We start from the raw sequence: 4,843 nt of genomic DNA, 5'->3' as shown, positions 1-4,843 counted from the left end.
AAGGACAGAAGGACGCAAAGGCCCACACGCGGTAAGTTTGGGCTGGATGACGACTAGGGCCTTCTGTTCACAAAAAGCTCAGAGCCACCATCACTCAGTCCTGCACACATTCCCTTCTGAACCAACTGCAATCAGACTCTTTGAAGGCCATCATCTTGTCTGGAAGCAAACAGCTACGTATGTGTTCGTAATGCTGCCTTCCACTGGCTTGTCATCTGTTGGGCAGCATAACCTGAATCAGCTCCAGCCAGTAAAGCCTACTGGGAAGGGGCCCCTCAAAGAAGCACAGCATTGCACTGAACTGGTTATCTGGGATTTGAGTGCCCAACAATCTACCTGTTAACCACCTGCAGGGCAGCTCTCATCCTTCTACAGGATTAGCTCAATGCCAGCTTTAGACACTGTCAACCACAAGTGACAATGCCCAGGCCCCTGGGGGCTTCCTTCTTCAAGGAGGGCCAAGAGAAGCTGCCTTTCCTGGAACTGAGACATGGCAAAAATGTGTGAAACTAAAACTGAGCATAAATCTACTCCATCACCAAGGATCCTGTCAGGGCACAGTCCCAGCCCCCACTCCTTGGGGGCTTTTTAAAACACACATCTCCCTTACCCAAGCAGGTAGGTGAGATATGACTTGAAAAACAGAAGAAGGGCATAAGTAAGGGGCAAAAGGAATGAGTGACAGAACCAGCTACACAGCCCGGCACAACACTGTGCTTCTGTGGGGGGAAGGCATCTATACCCCAAACTGTATGTGGAGATGTAGGAAATGTAGGAGAGGAGAGAGAAAAACAAACAAAAACAAACAAAAAGAGAACGAAGTGGCTGTACCACTTCTGAAAGTCAATGCTTCTCTGTGGGTCTTCTCTGCCCTGGTCACTTGCCAAATCCTCAGGGACAGGCAAGGCCTGCTCTAGCTGGGGGAGCTGCTGCTCTGGGAGTTTGGGGAGTCCTGTTCATTGATGGTGTTCAGCAGAAGGCACGCAGGTGCCATGGCAGGTGGGGGTGCCCAGGCTCTTGAGCCTGCTCCTCAGAGACCTGACAGAGCCCTTCCTCCTCACCGATAGGAGGTCGCACATGGCATCTGTCACAAAAGTCCAAGGGACCATCCAAGGCATCATCAATAAGCCTGCTGAACTCTTTGAGTTCGTCGTCATGGTGGCCCTGGTTGCACACACACACGTCAATGCCTGAGTCACCTGTGAAGCGGCGATGTCTGCCAGGCGTCTTGTCTTCGCTCTCAGGGACTGCACCATGCTCCCAGCCGGAATCTTACAGCAGCTGCTCCTTACATTCGGAATCCTTGTCCAGGAAGGCCCCAGGGTCAAGCTCCCCAAGGCCAGCCACTGAGCCACTGGGCTCCATTGCTGGGGCTTTATTGGCTGCTTGGTCAGCTGGCACATCAGAAGGCTCAGGGTCAGAGGTGCTGGGGGATCTCGTGCTGCTTCCGCTGGGCTGAGACAAGGGGCTACTCTGTGCCCCCTGAGGACCCCAAGTGGCATCAGCACCTGGGGGGCTGGCACCTGCAGGGCCACACTGAGGTGGCAGTGGCTGGGGCGGCTGCTGCTGCTGTAGTTGGAAGGCACTATATGGTGGGGGAGGAGTTGGAGGTCGGTTCACCACTTCCTCATAAGGAGGTCGTAAATAGTTTGGCAAAGACCTGAAATAAAATGACAGCGCTGAGTAATTGTGGGCTTCCGGGTAGGCGAGCAGGGTGTTTCATGTTGTTGCTGCTGAGCCTGAAGGCAGAGCTTGGCTCGGAGGTGATGACAGACACAACAGCAGCTCAAGGTGATGATGATGGTCCACACCAGCCAGAACCACCAGAGTTCATAGTAGTTGCAGCACTGAGACTGTCCACAGCAGTGTCCTGTGTCACAGAGGTAGCTTTGATCGTGGGTACCCACACAGCTTCTTTATCCTGCCGGGGTTCGGCTCTGGCTGACAGGTGACCTGGCAGTGCCTGGAGAAGCAGGAGTGCCATGGTACCCAGGAGCCTTCTCCTCTCCATCCCCCTCTGGCTCCTGCTCCTCCACCATGGCACCGCCACCTTCCTCTCTGCCTCCCTCTCTTCTTCCTCTCCTTCCTTCTTTCCTTCTTTCCTGTCTCACTCTCCCCTCGCCTGTGAGAATCTTACCTCCAGTTAACCACCAAAAAGCGAGAACTGGAGCTATCACTTAAATGGTAGCGCAATGTCTTTGAATGAAACAAACTAAGAGAGAGCTCTTAGGTCCTGAGTTAAGTTCCTCTATTGGCACCCCACTCAGATAGCTCTTTAGTATTCTCTGGAAAAATTTAAAAATGCTGATTTCTTTCTTAATGATTTGGCAAAACTTTGCCACTTATTTCCTTTAGTCTCTACCTTGGGGGTCTTTACACTAGGTTCTCTGTTTAAATATGATTGAACTGATGCAAAGGATTTAAATGAAGGCAATGAAAATAAAAGTCTGAGGCCTCATATGGACTGCATGGACTCATTGTGAAGTTGAGTTGCAGTTATAAAGAATTGTCAGAAGATGGCAGAAGAGGGTAAGCCATGAACTAAATTAGGTCTGATGGCTCCATCCGCTGCTAGCACCAAGAGCTGTGATTATACGTCTGTCATCTCTATCTCTATTATATCTTTTTCTACATTTATGTATACATCTCTCTCTGTATCTTTCTATCATCCACACGGACATGTGATCTCATGTGAATATTTGCATAAGTGTATTTCCATATATCTACATTTAGAAAATTATTGCACTCATTCATTTAGGGGTTTTCTGACTATAATAATATGCAAAGATTCAGGCCAATTAAATACTTGCTTTCTCAATGCCACTGTGCTTTAATATAGGTTATTTAAGATTGCTTTATGGAATGACTGGAATTTGATGAGTAGAAAGCGACATAGACAAGATGTGTGGTTTTTCATGATTATAATTTTTCATGAGTCTAAGCCATTTTCATAGTGTTCCTTTTATTACTTTTCCCAGTGAGTCATTTTTTGTGTGTGTGGGGGGTGGATTTAGTTTATATCTCAATGTGCAAAGGAACAGAATTGGCAAAGCACAAAATCCCCTCTAGAAGCTATACCACTTCGCTGTTTCTATGGGAAAATCTTGCCAAGAAAACAGGTCTTCAATCTTTTTGGAAACATCCAGATATAACTTAGGGAATCTGTACAGTTCTGTCACAAATACTGTGGGGAGTGTATTGTAGCTGACCATTAATGTTTTCACTGAGTGTATCCAGGGAGACCTCAGCTGCAGTGTGTGGCTCTGAGTTCCCCAAACTTGTCCTTGCACACAGACTTAGAGAATCTGCTCTGCTGCTCCCCAGGCAGGCAGCACAGGGCCACAGCTGGGCTGCCCCATGCAGGGAAGTTTTTGTTCTGGGCTGTAGCACTGTGAGAGGGTATTTTGTACCTTGCCCGCAGTAATAAACTCCAGCATCCTCAGGCTGCACCCTGCTGATTTTCAGGGTGAAATCTGTGCCTGCCCCACTGCCACTGAATCTGTCTGGGACTCCAGTATCTCGGTTGGAAACCTTGTAGATCAGGCGTTGTGGAGACTGGCCTGGCTTCTGCAGGAACCAATTCAAGTAGGTGTTTCCATCACTATATAGGAGGCTCTCACTAGACCTGCAGGAGATGGATGTGGGCTCTCCAGGATTGATGGACAGAGAGAGTGGAGTCTGTGTCATCAGGACGTCTCCGCTGGATCCTAAGAAACGAAAGAAAAATATACGGCTGTATATAAAACTTATCAGCAAGTTCCATAATTTTCCTTTGTTTTACATTATAGGTTAAACAAGTTATTGTTGGGATTTTGATTTAGAATTTAAATAAATTTTAAGACAGGATGTAATATTTTCACACAAATGGCTTTGTCTATACCATCTCATGCAATAGAACAGGAGTCTTCCTGCCCCTCACAGATCTAAATATCAACTTCCATGTAGAAATAACAGATCTGAACATAAAATGTGGTCAGAACACACAAAAGCATCAGTGGCGCCCCCAGGCCTTACCCTCACACCTCCCTCGCTCCTCATCTTCCTCTCCCTGTGCCCTTACCAGGGATCCAGAGCATCAGCAGCCCCAGCAGCTGAGCAGGGCACCTCATCTTGAGAAATGGAAGTGTGCAGTGCTCACCAGTCCCTTAGGGTCAGAGCTGAGCTTTTATGTTAGACTTGGCAGGGAGGCTCCTCCCTAGGGAGCTCTATGCAAATGCAATGTTGGGTGCAGCCAGGTGCAAAGACTTGAAGGGCATGAAAGGATGCATCTTAGTTGAGTCCAACCATTTCAGTATTGGAGGGAAGCCTGTGGAGGGGAATGTCTTGCTGTTTGTCTCCATGGGCAGTAGGAGGCCATGGGGAAAGTCTGGCTGTGTTGGAGTAGAAGTGGGAGGGGAGGTGCATGGGGGCCAAGCTCTCTAAGGCAGCCCACAGACCCTGTGCAGGGCAAGTGGAGGGATTGGTCTCCTGGAGGGGAGCAGTGCCTATGTGTCCCATTCTCTGTTGAAAACATAAACCACTTTGTTCTCACAAGTTTGTCCTTTGGTTTCCTCTAATTGACAGCATAGACTGGACCTTGTTGCCATGTGAAGAAAGCATGGCAGAACGATTAGCAAGAGCTTTCCTTGGTCTCAGTGAATTAAACTCTGTGATACTTGTATGAAGAGAACTTGGCAGGGAGGAAAATAACAATTTCTGTGTCAGCTAATGAGCTAATTGCTGAGTTCATGAGAAGAGCAAAGGTGGGAAATTGTACTTTTATTAGTGCCTATAACCTTTCTGGGAACTAGTTTTAACTTGTGTACAATCTGTCACACCTATTTCTAGACATATTGGATTCATA

At 47.9% G+C, this 4,843-nt stretch overlaps 1 pseudogene; it reads right to left on the bottom strand.

The window, feature by feature from the left end:
• Nucleotides 1–913: 913 nt before the first annotated feature.
• LOC150060416 (WW domain binding protein 1-like pseudogene) lies at nucleotides 914–2,011 on the bottom strand (annotated as a pseudogene).
• Between the last annotated feature and the right edge of the window lie 2,832 nt (nucleotides 2,012–4,843).

Source organism: Megascapheus bottae, chromosome 7 (genome assembly GCF_031878675.1).
Source record: "Megascapheus bottae isolate mThoBot1 chromosome 7, mThoBot2.hap1, whole genome shotgun sequence".
NCBI lineage: Eukaryota > Metazoa > Chordata > Mammalia > Rodentia > Geomyidae > Megascapheus > Megascapheus bottae.
The sequence above is the reverse complement of the archived record's forward strand: the minus strand, read 5'-3'. Positions and strand labels throughout refer to the sequence as shown.